Source organism: Odontesthes bonariensis, chromosome 14 (assembly GCF_027942865.1).
Source record: "Odontesthes bonariensis isolate fOdoBon6 chromosome 14, fOdoBon6.hap1, whole genome shotgun sequence".
Classification (NCBI taxonomy): domain Eukaryota; kingdom Metazoa; phylum Chordata; class Actinopteri; order Atheriniformes; family Atherinopsidae; genus Odontesthes; species Odontesthes bonariensis.
Window position 1 is genome coordinate 28,906,843 of NC_134519.1, and position 16,412 is coordinate 28,923,254.

The following is a 16,412-nucleotide window of genomic DNA, read 5'->3' on the forward strand; positions in this document are numbered from 1 at the left end:
ATCATTCACAGCTCTAACACAGAGACAAACAACCGTGCACACTTCAAAGTCACCAGTCAACCAGTAAACATGCATGTTTTCGGTCTGTGGGAGGGAGCCAGAGTACCTGGTGTAAGGTTTGCAATGGGACAGAAGTTTGCAGTGGGAGAAAATACAAACTCCACACAGAAAGACCATGATAGAGTTTTAAACTGAGAACTATCTTGCTGTGAAGTGGCAGTGCTAACCACCAGACCTGACTCCTGAGTTGAAATGTTGTATTTTCCCATTCATTAGGTTTCTTGGGCCATTCTTGCTTCTCTGTTTTAACTTTTTCCACTTTGTTTGGTTAGGGTTGGGCAAAGAAATGGTTTGGGCAGTTTGACAGTGTGGAAACTGACAGAACAACTCAATTGCTGCTCTCCTCTGAATGAATGAACCTTTTGGTGCCTGGGGTGGGGCTTGTCACCCTGGCGATAAAGCAAAGTGGCCTGACAGACGAGACAGAAGGCAAAGATTGTTAAAGGATCAGAAAAGTCGTGAATAAAATCACATTAAAATGTATTTGGTCTGTACACCTGTGTACATAAGATGAAGTAGTTTGGGTTAAGCTGACTAAATGGCTGACCAAGTAAATGATTACAGAAAAAGTGCATCCAGAAGATTGTGATTCACTTCGCCACTCCATCTTTGTCTTTCAAACACACATACACATACCTGGAAAGCTGCAGGTGTCTGGCCTATCAGCTTTGCTAATTTGTGCTGAACTGAAAAGCAACCAACTGCCATACAGATATATATATACTTAAAAAATAACACTTAAAATAAGCTAAATATATTGTGATACCGAGGGGCTGAAGCCAATCCTCGATTCCCTGACAAGAAGTTGATCCATGTTTAAAGTATTTTCACAGTGAAAAACTTTCACCTTAGCCAGCAGCAGCAAAGTGAGGATTGTCCTAGATTTAACTGAGAACACGGGGAAGTTGAGAATGTTAGTATATGCTTATTTTAATGGCCACTATATACATATTCCATAAGGGAGGTTTACTGGCAAACAGATGACCTATTTAAGTCCACACAGATACTCTTTCACAGTGATTCTGAGTCATTTTCAGCCACAATCTCTCAAAACCCCCGAGGATAATCATATCGATGTTTGAAACCCACACAAATTAGTTTCTATCAGTCCGGTCCACCCATACGATACCCTGTGTAAACATAGAAAACAACTGAAAGGTGGTGGCTTCAATTATCCAGTGAGCGACCCATTTAAAACACTACATTGTCAAGAAACACCCATAGATTTTTACTGTCATTTTCATTTAACATAAAATAAGCTGACCTTGGGCTTTTTGGCAAAAATGTGTTTGGAATTTTTTACAAAGCAATGGGAGGGTTTGGGGTAGCATTTCAACCTGGAGAGACTCACACGGAGAGATAGGGAGACAATTGCAAGGTTCATTGTCAATATTTCTTTGGCGCTCGGGCCCCGGCAGAGGACATGCAAGCTGAACCGCTGTGAGCTTGCAAGTCCGGCATAGGGAGATAGATGCTGAATATCTTCCCCCCCTTGGGACCCGAAACTGAGTCATACGAAGGAAGGAGATGTCGAGGACTTGAGACATCGGGTGGAGATGGGGAGGTGGTGGGATGCAGCTTGCTGACGAACAGGTAGAGACCAGGAAGGAGCGCCTTATATGTGGATTTGGATGGTTGATGAGCGATTGCCAACAGCTGGTGAGTCTGCCATGTTGAATTTGCGGCTAGCCTTCATTTGGCAAATATTTTACATTATTCATGGGAACATAAAACAAACAGCTTTTCTTCATCAACTTCCAGCCAAAAGTACATTGCAAAGGTTTTGATCCACCCGTCATTTCTTTACTATACTGTCAACAAAATACACACAGCAATTTACTGAAACGTGTTCAAACACAAATCAAAATATAAGCCAAAACCAGAGTTTGTACAATTAATGAAAATTTAGTGAGCAGTTGGTCAATCAAGATGCAGCTCTAAGGTCCTGTGTCAGGTTTTTGCTGTTTTTTAAGGACATTTTAGATACTCTGTAATCTGCTGTAGGATTCTATTTTTTCAGGCCTATTATGTGCCTATTATGTGTTAATAAATCATAGGCCAGTCTTAAAAACTTTCCTCTGAAAATGATCAGTTATATGGACTGGACTGAAATGAGTAAAAAAAAAACAGCCAATGTACAAGAAAAACCTTAAAAGACCTTCAAGATCAAAACTTTATAAGATTACAACAAAGTCTGGCTCCTTAGAGGCAAATGAGGGTTGCATCAAAACTATAGGCCTACCAAAGTGCTGGTTTGTTGAACACTTGACCTGTGATGTGTCCAAAAGGGTGTATATTGAGCATATTCTTGTACAAAGTTGGCATTCCAGGGATGACGCATTACATAGCATAAACAATTTCAGAGCAGCAGCCATGGAGAATATATATGCGGTACATACTGTACTATATATGTTAAATCTATAAGAGGACTGTGCCACTTTTAACCTAGGCAGCTGCAGGAAGGACACAGAAATCTTCATTCCAAAGTATGTGCTGTTTTCAGGAACACAACTGAAATATTAAAAACAGCAACAAAAGTGGGGGAAGTGCATTGTCTACATACTGTTTTAGCTACGAATATCTGGAGGAATACCATCAGCTGTAGATAGCTCTATCATTTTTCATTTTGAGCTTAAGAGCTAATGGAGTTGTCAAAATGCTGGAATTTAGATGGGAATCTTATTATTATTATTTTTTATCATTTCTATGTGACCAACATTTGGATTGTACATACAAATAACCAGGGTAATGCTAAGGTTTGGCTTTACATTTGTACAGTCCCATTCCATGAATTATTTATCCCATTTTGTTCCACAAGAAAAAAAAGTCCTTATAATGGCCTGGGGTATTGCTACATTTAGTCAGAACTGGTTCTGCCAAAGTTCTCAGGGTAACATAAAGGCTGTTCAACCTTGCCTTACCTTATTAAGGGTATACTGTATAGATTCAGAGCTGAAAATACTGTCCATAGCTTTGATGGCTGATTTTGCTCAGGATAGGTCTTGCATTGTATCAAATTCAATTTAATTCGGTTTTCAGTTTTATTTGACAGATGTAACAGAAAGATTAATCCCATAAATGCATTTTATTCAGATAGCACCAAATCATGACAAATGTCATCTCAAGGCACATAAATACTTGTTACAAATGATAAAAACTGATCTTTATCGGAGGAGGACTTCAATGGGTTGAAATATGTCTGATTCCTTGTTGACAAACTATTTTACATTTTACACTAGAAAGCCCCATACACACACGTCGCTGCTATTTACTCGCTCAGCGAGTGAAGTCAATAGAATGTCTATGTGTTCACGCGAGGCGAGGAGGCGAGGAGAGTACAAGCGAGTACAAGCGATGCGATGTGGGCGGATTCCGAGATGAACATATTTCAACTTCGAGCGACACAAGTAAGCGAGTAAAAGCGAGTAGCCAATTAAAATGCAGAATACAGATTATTGACAGGTGACGTTCCCCCAGTGTTCTCCAAACAGTGGCCACCCAACTTCTACACACCAAGTCAGCAAAAGCACCCAAGCGAGTGGCGAGTAGGCGAGTGAGCGAGTAGCAAGTAAATAGCAGCGACGTGTGTGTATGGGGCTTAATGAACCTGCAGAAACCTACGCGTTGTTTAGCCTGTCGCGAAATAGTAACAAAGTTTTACTCTCATAAACCAGAGAATAGTAAGAACTGTTACACTGATGTTTTATTCATTAAAACTCCTACGCTGAAAAATTGGCCCCACTTTGGCCTTTTGATATAGACCCTAATTCAGGAGTAAATGAAAAGTTAAATCCACTGATCAGATAAAGTTTTGGCTTGCCCTAGAGTAAAGAAGAAGTAGGATTTTGAAAGGCTTGTGAGAAAAATTCATGGTGACAGTGGGCTTTATTAATCAATTAGATGTGGAAATCCCAGTGCTGTCTGCACTCATACAGACAGTGTTTTATCATCAGAGTGCTGGCTGGGTCCCCTGGTCACACGGCAGCCTGCCAGATACCCAACTGCTACACTTTTGCTACTTTGGCAGGTGTCAGAGACACACTTTACCACCTGTAATTCAGGGAACATGAGTATCAGAGAAGCGATGCTTCACTGTTAAAAGGTAATCAGGCAAAGTAGGATTTCAATTTGTCTGACACATCTGTGCATGTAACAGTATAGCTGCGATGTTACCATGTCCTGCCCAATGTTTCTTTACATAGCTCTGTCCTATTAGTCCCCTTTTAGATGTGATAGATTTAGATTATCTGACTGAAAGGTATGAAAACAATTGTGATATAACTGAAAATATAATCCAGCTTCTGCTTCTTCTGCTCACAATAACCTTTTTGCAGTACAATGCATTTGGTTGCTACTTTTATTGATTCACAGTCCATCAGTCAGTCCATCTTGTTGTCATGTCATTATGTCGATGTTGTCGGTAAAGGTACAACAGTTTAGAACTGTTCTATTTTTAGAAAGTAGTTTCGGTGAAACTACTGGACAGATTGCGAATGTGGTGCTCTGCTTCTGAAAAGAGATGCTGGAGGTGCATTTTCCAAATGTGAGAAAAAAAGAAAAAAAAACCTCCATGATATGATGCATCAAATGAAATCTGAATCAATTTCAGTATCTAGTAACTTGTAAGCTGAGTACAATCATGTGTTTATAAGGCTGGCATCTGCTGTCTGATTTTCCAATTAATTAACTGACTTGATGGTTTATGGATTATATGCGACCTATACTGAAGAAAGGGTCTGAAAGAGAACAAGAGGAAGAGCTTAACCCTTTGGGGGCCTTCTGGCCAAATTGAACCCCTTCAATCATATATATACAGTATGAAAATAAAGCGGTCATTCACATTTTTGTAAATACATATCGATTATATCATCAGGAACATAATTCAATACATTTTTCTGCTTGGTCTGATGTAGGGGTCAAATCTCCGTCCCTTTACCTTTCTTTGGGTCAGATTTAAGCAAGTTTAAGGGTCCGAAAAAAGGCCGCTTTCGAGTTGGTGTGTGCACATACAACTTCTGCTACGGAGATTGATATGCACCTAGAGCACAAGGGCCATGTCAGAATGGAAAAATTAATCTGAATTTTTGTCAGATACAGGCATCTCAGATATGAGTCAAAATACGCTGTTAAAAAACTGCTTTAGGTATTTTAATGCAATTTGTCAAAATCCCACAGAACAGCAAGTATCACAGATATCAAGTCAATATTTGTTCTCATACTTCATAACAGGCATTTGTTGGTATCTGTGCAGGCTCGGGGCCACATGCAGCTTAGTCTGGTCCAAACCGGCCTGCAAAGATGGCTCTGGAATTAAAATGTCACATTTTGCATATTTTCATTTATTCAGGTACCTCTTATCTCTGCTCACCAGGGGGTTTATAGTAAACAGTTGAGAGCAAGGTCCAAGCATTACACACAAACAATTAGCAGAACATCCCTAAAGGCATACTGAAGCCTGAAAGAGAATTCAAATCACTGCTGAGAAGAGAATTCACTAGCTGGGATACTTCGTTCAGTTCTTGCAAACCTTTCTGGTTGTTATTTATTGAGTGCATAAGGGTTACTTCGAGGCAATTTCATCCACAGTGCATCGAATAATAACTAATGCTCATCATATATTTGTGAAAAACATTAGTAAAACATTAGTCAATGTACCAGTTATTCAACAGATGGTATAGGCCTGATAGCGCATTAATAAATTACATATCAGTCACACTGACTCTAATGCTGTTTGCTAACAGCCCAATGTTAAAGTCATCCACTAGTAAAAAAAGGCTTTTTTTTAGTAATATTCACTTTGACTATAAAGCAGTTATGTTACCAAGTTTTCAGAGAATGTCGAGGGAAAGGAATTTAATGGCAGGGATTGTGGCAGAAATGAATTAGTTATAATCTAACACAATAATTGCTGCTTGTCACCAAAGATAAAACCAAACCAAAGATACCATGCCATGATGTGTTCAGGGTCCCTGCTATAGAAGTCCGACTTCTGACAGCTGTTCTGAGAACAAGCTGGGGCCCAATAGGATTCCTGTATTAGTTAGTAAAAGAAGGAATCGAAAACAGTCAACCTGCTGGGTGAATCTATCTAATCTGTTAACGGTGCCACGTACAACTCAGAATACAACAGAGACCAGTGTAAACTCCACAAAGCTAGCCTTACTTAATATTAGATCTCTGTCCAATAAGTCACTGTTAGTTAATGACTTCATAATTACACACAATTTAGATTTTCTTTTTCTGACAGAAACATGGTTAACAGAGAGCACAAGTGCTACTGTTCTTAAAGTGATACTCCGGAGTAGATTCAACCTGGGGTCATTTGAACCGTGATATCCAGCCAAGTAGCCCACCCGCAGTTTTTTCGATATTGGCTGAACATCAGCTGAGTTAAAGAGTTATCCCGAATAGCTTCGTACAAGGGTTAATGGATCCTGGTCCGTATCTCCAAAATTACCACACTAAAATCACATGCCATGACACCAAACTTCTATAGTAGTACAAATATGGTCTGTACTCACCAAACGATGCATTTGGAAGTTTGAAAATAGTCCAGAAGTTTATTATTATCAACACAAGCCTGATAGCTTCTCTGCAGCTAAAGCTGCGTCAACGTCACTTCAGAGAGCTGGGAGCTTCAAAGTAAGATGAGGGTTGATCTACTACTGTAGACAACAAAGTATATGCTATATTCTACATGTTTTTTTATGAATTTTTATGTTGTAGAGTTGTGAAGTTATTTTATCAATGGAGAAACTGAGCAGCCTTGCTTTGTTGTCTACAGTGGTAGATCAACCTTCATCTTATTTTGAAGCTCCCAGCTCTCTGAAGTGACGTCGACGCAGCTTTAGCTGCAGAGAAGCTATCAGGCTTGTGTTGATAATAATTAACTCCTGGACTATTTTCAAACTTCCAAATGCATCGTTTGGTGAGTACAGACCATATTTGTACTACTGTAGAAGTTTGGTGTCATGGCATGAGATTTTAGTGTGGTAATTTTGGAGATACGGACCAGGATCCATTAACCCTTGTACGATGCTATTCGGGATAACTCAGTAACTCAGCTGATGTTCAGCCAATATCGAAAAAACTGCGGGTGGGCTACTTGGCTTGATATCACGGTTCAAATGACCCCAGGTTGAATCTACTCCGGAGTATCACTTTAATGAAGCAGCTCCCCAAAACTTTAGTTTTATGGATAAATGCAGAAATGGTAGGAAAGGTGGGGGGGAGGCCGCCTTATTTAAAGATACATTCCAGTGTAAAGAGATATCATTTGGTGAATTGACTTCTTTTGAATATCTGAGTTTTATTTTAAAGGGTGTTCCTAAAATCCTGTTCTTAATCATTTACAGATCTCCAGGATACTGTGCAAGTTTTATTGATGACTTTTCTGAATTATTGTCTGTTATTTCGACTGATTTTAACCATTTCATCTTGACCGGGGATTTTAACATTCACATGGATAATATGACGGATGGTACTGCCAAAGAATTTTCTTCTGTGCTGGACATGTTTGGTTTGTGGCAACATGTAACAGAACCAACCCACCTTCGAGGTCACATTCTGGACCTGGTCATTTCTAAAGGTGTTGATATTTCTTCTGTTGTGGTTATTGATTTGGCCTTGTCTGACCATTTTTGTATTTTATTCGATTTACATATTACTCAGAATGTTCAAACAACGAGCTTCTCAGTTAAGAAGAGGCACATTAATGAGAAAACAAGTGCTCAGTTTAGGGAGGCCATAGCTATGTTACCAACAATGAGTGCAGAGTCGGTTGAAGGAATGCTGGATCATTTTAACTTGAAAATTTTTAATGTAATGGAAGCTGTTGCACCGATAAGAATCAAGAGCACCTTGATCAAACAGAAAACCCCATGGAGAAACACCACTACGGTCAAAAACCTGAAAAGAGAATGCAGGAAAGCTGAACGTAAATGGAGGAAAACAAAGCTTCAGATTCATTATGAGCTGTCCAAAGAAAGCCTGCGTAGTTATAACAATGAGCTGTGCAAGGCCAGACAGCTGCATTTATCTGAAATGATTAATAAGAATGTCAACAAGTCTCGAACTCTGTTTGCTATGGTTGACAAATTCACAAATCCTCCTAAACAGTCAAACCCAGACCTCCTCTCCACGGAGAAATGCAACGAATTTGCCAACTTTTTTAGCCAAAAAATCAAAACAATTAGACAAAACATTAACGCAACACAGACAAACAAGAAAACTAATCTGTGTCTAAAACCTAGAACATCCTTCGGTAATATCAGACCTCATCATGAAGTCCAAACCCTCTTCTTGTCTTCTTGACCCCCTCCCTACAGTCCTGGTCAAATCCTGCCTTCCCTCTCTGCTCCCCCTCATATCAGCCATCATCCATTCCTCACTGTCCACTGGAATTGTTCCCGCTCTCTTCAAGTCTGCAGCTGTCAGTCCCTTCTTGAAAAAACCTGGTTCAGACCCCAACGATTTTAATAACCTCCGCCCCATTTCTCACCTTCCTTTCATCTCTAAAATCCTGGAAAAAAATGTTGCTTCCCAACTTCACTCCCATCTCACCAAGTACAGCCTTTATGAACAATTCCAATCTGGTTTCCGTCCATGCCACAGCACAGAAACAGCCCTTATCAAGATCACCAACGACCTCCTCATGGCAGCTGACTCCGGTCTCATCTCCATTCTCATCCTCCTCGATCTAAGTGCAGCTTTTGACACCATTTCTCACCCCATCCTCCTCAATAGACTCTCCTCCTTAGGCATCACCAGCACCCCCCTGCACTGGTTTCACTCCTACCTCACAGGCCGCACTCAGTTCATACAGCTCAAGTCCTTCTCCTCTCAGCCCTCCCCTGTCACTTCAGGTGTTCCCCAGGGCTCCGTCCTGGGGCCCCTCCTCTTCATCATCTACCTCCTCCCACTTGGCAATATTTTTCGAAAATTTGTTATACATTTCCACTGCTTCGCGGATGACACCCAGCTCTATCTGTCCAGTAAACCTGACGCCAGTCTCCCTCCCTCCTCCCTCACCCACTGCCTCTCTGAGATTAAATCCTGGTTCACTGCAAACTTCCTTAAACTCAATAGTGATAAAACAGAACTCCTCCTTGTTGGCACCAAATCCACCCTTTCCAAAGTTGACAGTTTTTCCCTCACCATAGACAGCTCCGCCGTGTCCCCCTCCCCTCAGGTTAAGAGTCTGGGTGTCATCCTCGACAGCACACTTTCTTTCCACTCCCACATCAATAACATTACCCGGTCTGCATATTTTCATCTACGTAACATTAATCGTCTCCGCTCCTCTCTCACTCCTCACACCACTGCTATCCTGGTCAACAGCCTCGTCACCTCCCGCATAGATTATTGCAACTCACTCCTTTTCGGTGTCCCTCACAAATCCCTTCATAAGCTTCAACTGGTTCAAAACTCTGCAGCCCGCATCATCACCAGTACCCCCTCCTTTCATCATATCACCCCCGTCCTCCAGCAGCTTCACTGGCTCCCGGTCAAATTCAGAATTACTTTCAAAACCCTACTGTACACATTCAAGGCCATCCACAACCTCGCCCCCCCGTATCTGTCTGATCTCCTCGCCATTGTCATCCCATCTCGCTCCCTCAGGTCATCCTCCTCCCTCCACCTCTCTGTGCCCTCTGCCCGTCTCAGCACCATGGGGAGGCTTTCAGTCGCTCGGCTCCCCAACTCTGGAACTCACTCCCACCAGATATCCGCAACATTGACTCTTTACCCCTCTTCAAATCAAAACTCAAAACCCATCTGTTTCAAGCTGCATTCTCCCTCTAGCCTCTTTTTTAACTTGTGTTATTTTATTTATTGTGTTTTTTAATGTGTTGTAAAGTGTCCTTGAGCGTTGAGAAAGGCGCTTTTTTAAAATTAAATGTATTATTATTATTATTATTAGAAATAATTCTGACATTATTTCACAATTTAATATTGTAGATTTAAAAATCCTAGAGGAAACAGTTCGGCAGCTGAAATCAACAACTTGTTCTCTGGACATAATACCATCCGACTTTTTAAAAACTGTTTTTACCTCAGTAGAAAGTGATCTCCTACGAATAGTTAACAGCTCACTGGCATCAGGCATTTTTCCCAAGTCACTAAAGACAGCTGCCATTAAGCCACTCCTAAAGAAGAGAACTCTAGACACTTCTATGATGAACAACTACAGACCTGTCTCTAATCTCTCTTTTATATCCAAGATTATTGAGAAAGTTGTATTTAACCAGCTCAACGACTTTCTGAAGGAAAGTGGAAGTCTTGATAAGTTTCAATCAGGCTTCAGACGTCATCACAGCACTGAAACAGCTCTGGTCAAAGTGTTAAACGACATTAGGTTGAATACTGATTCTGGTAATGTTTCAGTCCTGGTTCTGTTGGACCTCAGCGCTGCGTTTGATACTGTAGATCACAGAATCCTGTTGCACAGGCTGGAAAACTGGGTTGGACTTTCTGGAGCGGTCTTTAACTGGTTCAGGTCCTACTTAGAAGGCCGGAGTTATTTTGTTACAATTGGCAGCTATGAATCTGAGCGAGTGGCCATGACTTGTGGAGTCCCCCAGGGGTCAATTCTTGGACCTCTTCTGTTTAACTTGTGTATGCTCCCTTTGGGTCAGATATTGCAGAATTTTAACATCAATTATCACAGTTATGCAGACGATACACAATTTTATGTGTCTCTGTCACCGGACGACTGCAGCCCAGCAGACGTACTGTGTCAGAGTCTGGAGGAAGTAAACACCTGGATGAGAGATAATTTTCTACAATTAAATGAAGACAAAACTGAGATCATTCTGTTTGGTAGCAAAGAGAAGAGGGTCAGCGTTGGTAAATATCTTGAGACTCGGGACCTTATAATCACTGACCAAGTTCGTAACCTCGGAGTGTTGATAGACTCAGATCTGACTTTCAGCAGCCACATCAAAGCTGTCACCAAGGCAGCTTTTTACCACCTCAGAAACATCAACAGAATTAAAGGTTTCCTCTCCCAAAAAGATCAGGAGCAACTCATCCATGCATTCATCTCCAGTAGACTTGATTACTGTAATGCTCTTTTAACTTTTAAGTGGAAAGGACAGGAGCGGAGCTAGCATCCGACTAGTAACTAGCCGCTGAGCTAACTTTGACAGCACTAAAAATATCTAGCGCAACCTGACAATAATGGGTCCGAAAAAGGTAACGGAGGTCGACGACATTAAAAAGTCGCTCGACTTCCTAGCCGAAGAAGTTTCCGCTGTCAGGCTGCAGCAGAAAGGTATTTTGACGCTGGTGGAAGAGGTGGAAGCCCTCCGTATCCAGAATGAGGAGAAGGATAGAAAAATCACCTTCCTTGAAAACAGGGTTGCCGACCTGGAGCAATACACTAGGATGAACGACATCATCATCACTGGGCTCGATATAAAACCCCGGACATACGCTCGTGCGGTGGCCGCCACCAACAGGGAAGAACCCGGGGACCTGGATGTCAGCTCAACGGAACAACAGGTGGTCGCTTTCTTGCAGACCAGAGGCATAGAGCTGGACTGTGGGAACATCGAGGCTTGCCACACTCTGGTCAGAAGAAACGCCAAAGACAAACCAGCTGTCATCATGAGGTTTGTTAACAGAAAGCATAAGATTGCACTGTTGAAACAGGGGAGGAAACTAAAAGGGACAAACGTATTCATCAACGAACACCTGACCAAACGCAACGCAGACATTGCCAAACAAGCACGCTACCTGAAGAAACAGAAAAAAATTCAGCATACCTGGACTGCAAACTGCAAAATATTCATTACACTAAACGGAACACAGGGAGAGGCCAAAGTACTAATGGTTAAAAGTATCAACGATCTGGACAAATACCAATGACCAATCCATTTAGTTTTGAATAGAGTATCGATCCTGAGGAAAATCTTTATGATGATTATCATGCCAACTCTGAATATTATTCAGAGAATTTGAATAATGTTAATTTGGAAGGGTTTTCTATCATTCACTTTAACAGCCGAAGTCTATACTCAAATTTTGAAGAAATCAAAGATTATTTAAAGTCATTAAAACATAAATTTCAAGTAATAGCTATAAGTGAAATATGGATAACAAAGGAAAAGGGTGCCAACTTTGTGTTGGAAGGATATGATTTTTACAGTGTCAACAGGATTGATAAAATGGGTGGTGGAGTGGCATTGTATATACAGGAAGACTTCCAATGTAAGGTTATTGGCACCACAGTTGTTGATGAAGTAATGGAAAGTTTAACAATTGAAATTCAGACAAAAAGATGTAAGGGTATAGTCCTGAGTTGAATGTACAGAGCGCCTGTGTCTTGCATAGAACAATTTCTGAATACTATAACCAACATTTTTAGAAAAATATGTGATGACAAATATTATTTTGTTTGTGGAGACTTTAATATCGACTTGATGAAATGTAACGATCATAAACCAACAAATGATTTCTGCAATACAATGTTTAGCTTTGGACTAAGGCCACTCATAAACAAGCCGTCTAGGATAACCAAGGATAGTGCCACACTTATTGATAACATTTTTACCAACGTGTATGGTCCAGCAACAAGTGGTTTATTCTTAAGTGATATTACTGATCATCTTCCCATATTTGGATTCTTGCACAGTATAAAAGATAAATCTCTAGTTGAAATAAGTCAGCCTACTCACAAACTAGTGAGAATAAGGAAAGAATTGAGGCTTTAAAGGTAGATCTTGCAGACTGTACGTGGGATGAAGTGTATATTGAGGATCTGAATCTGGCTTATGATGTATTTTTGTCTACATTTACAGAGCTCTATAACAAACATAGCCCTATTAGGAACTGCCAGGTGAAGGAAAAATATAAGGAAAAACCATGGATGACTAAGAACCTGCAAAAGGCATGTAAAAAGAAAAATGTATTATACAAGAAGCATTTACTAATGAGAACCAGCGAAAGTGAAAAAAAGTATAAACAGTACCAGAACACATTGACTTCTATTATGAGAAGGCAGAAGAAGGAGTACTATAATAAATTATTAGAGGATAGTAAAAATAACATTCAAAAGACTTGGAAAGTTATTAATTATATTATTCGAAACGAACATAAAGAATCAGAATTCCCGAGTCTTTTCCTAAATAGCTCAGGTGATACAGTGGACAGTCCACAAAGTATGTTGAAGAGTTCAACGATTATTTTGTGGGTGTTGGTAGTAATTTGGCCAAAAAAAATCCAATTTGTAACAATAAATCTAATATGTTTGATAACCTCATTAAGGATAATAAAAATTCTATCTTCCTTTGTGGGATTGATAAAAGTGATGTAACTGAAATTGTCAAAAAACTAAAAAACAAAACATCAGCTGATATAAATTCCATTGATATGGTTATAATCAAAGAAGTCTTAGATTTTATTGTAAAACCTTTGACCTATATTTGCAATCTGTCCTTTCAAAAAGGTATTTTTCCAAATAATATAAAAACAGCAAAGATAATACCAATATTCAAAAATGGAGACAAACATTGTATGGAAAACTATAGACCAGTGTCCCTACTTCCTCAATTCTCAAAAATATTAGAAAAAATATTTGCTAAACAAATGGATCTGTTTATTGACAAATATGAACTGCTTAGTGAGCACCAGTATGGGTTTAGGGGAAACAGAACGACTACCTATGCAGTTATGGAGATGGTAGAAGAAATAACAAAGGCAATTGAAAATGATGAATATTCTGTTGGAATTTATATTGACTTGCAGAAGGCGTTTGATACTATTGATCACAGCATATTAATGACAAAAATGGAGAAGTACGGATTCAGAGGTGTAGCATATTCTTGGCTTAGTAGCTATTTGGAAAATAGGAAGCAATGTGTACACATCAATAACACAGTGTCACAAGTCAGGAAGGTCACCTGTGGAGTACCCCAGGGATCTGTGATTGGTCCGAAATTTCTTTTGCTTTATATTAATGATATTTGTGATGTTACAGATCTGTTGAATTTCATTATTTTTGCAGATGATACAAACATGTACTGTTCTGGCAATAATTTACAGGAACTTTTATCTTCTATTGAAAAAGAGCTAGAAATCCTCAAAATGTGGTTCGACACTAATAGATTGTCACTCAATATAAAAAAAACTAAATTCATGGTCTTTGGAAATCGTAAAGAAATTGATAAGGACATGAAATTAAAAATATGTGATGCTGAAATTGAAAGAGTGACTGAGATAAAAATTTTAGGGGTGGTTATTGACAACAAATTAACATGGAAACCACATGTGTATTACATCCAAGGAAAGATTTCAAAGACAATAGCAATACTGTATAAATCAAGAAACATATTAAACTATAAGGCCTTACATATTATTTACTGCTCACTCATACTTCCTTACCTGTCATATTGTGTGGAAGTCTGGGGCTCGACATATTAAACAACTATCAACGCAATAGTTCTCTTACAAAAACGAGCTATACGGATAATTAATAAGGCCAATTATTACGCACATACTCACCCACTGTTTGTAAAATCTCATGCTATGAAGTTCAATGATCTGCTACATTACAAAATAATGCAAATAATGTATAAAGCTAATGCAAAATTACTCCCAGTCAGGATACAAAGGTTCTTCTCACTTCAAGATGCAGGGTATAATTTAAGAGACACCTGCAGACTTGAAAAACTCTCTCTTGTCATGTCTGTAGTTTTATCATGTTTTATGTTCCTGGTTAGTCTTTAGTTTTTGACATGTTTTCTTTCTTCTGCCCTGCCATCAGCTTCACCCATGCCACCTGTGTTTCTCCCCTCAGCCAGTGTTCGAATTACGGGGGTACCGGGGGGGTCTGACCCCCCCGATTGAGACTTGATACCCCCCAAATGGGACTAAATTACACTTTTGGGGGGTACTGAAAAAATGGATCTATTATTAAAATCAGGTGTTGTAAATGTCTTGTTACTTAGTATTTTTCAATGTGTACTATGAATAACCAAATATAATGCGTTTTGGAACACCCCTTCAATGGACTGTACCACCAGCGGGCGTTTCGCATGTTCGCAGGCAGCTCGCGCATAGTCCAACATCGGCAGCACTGAGATGCAGGCTGTTGATGCCCGTTAAAATGATGTTTGAGATGCGATCGCGTGGATTTAAGGTGTCAAGGTGGAGGTTTCCCGTGATTTGTTAAATGAAACTAACAAATCAGACTAATATTATTTCAACTTTAAAACACTGAACTTACAAACACTCAAGACAGGTGACCGCCCTTCCCTTTCTCCCATGAGAAAAAAGTTAGCCTAGGACTACATCAGAGGAATTCCATCGAGTCAACATGCACAAGTAGTCTCAGTTCAAAGACAGAGGCGGACTGCTCTAATCCAGAATACACCAACCAACATACTTGATGTCAGAAAATAAAGTAAAAGGCTTGTCATGTGTTTAAAGCACAATTGGAATAATATCATTTAACAAAGTTAGAAGAAGGCAAATGGATAGTGTGACTCCACCAAGCAAGAAGCAAGGATAGCTGTGTCGAGCAAGAAGGCAAAAAGGATAGCATGCCCACAAAGAGGTAGGAAAAATGGGATTCCTTATCATATGTCCGCCGTGACAAATATAGGATTAATCATAATTTTGACTGTGTTTGAAGCCATTTCATGTAGCAGCTAGCAGTGTACCATGACTAGCACCACGGGGCTGTCTATAGCACTTTTCAATCTCAAGAAAAACGCACACTGTTTACAGCGGACATTACAAGCTATGTTGAATTTGGCAGTTGTAGTCTGATAATTTACAGCTTGATTCTGTATGCGTCATTGGGTTCACTTTGCTGATTGACATTTCTTGATTGCGTCTCATGGGCACTACATAATGTAGGCTATTTGCCAGTTTGCTAGTGGGCTTTTGGTAAGCCATACAGTTGTTTGAAGTTGGGTCGTTGCTAGGTTTAATATTTATTTATTATTCTGCATGTGTTGGTTCTGCTGCTGTGCTTGTTGCTAACTGGAAAGTTAGCAACGTCCTGCTGCAGCAACGTGTGTGAGACAAACTTTGGCTAGGTGGTTGAACTTGACAGTGCTGCGTGCAGAGTTGAGCTGAATTCACCTGCTCAGCGCGGATTTTGCAGGGTTGCCAGATGATTTCCAAACATGCTCAAACCCCGCCTGGAGGCACTAAATCTAGACTAAACCAGTCTAAACGGAATTCTATTTATTTCTATGGCCATAGAGCCATATACAGATACAGAAAAACTCGCCCAATATCCATTTTTACCCGCAGACGGTCATCCAAAACAGCCCAATCTGGCAACACGGAGTTTACGGAGACGAGTGCTTTGACGTGATCTTCCCGCGAACGTGGTGACT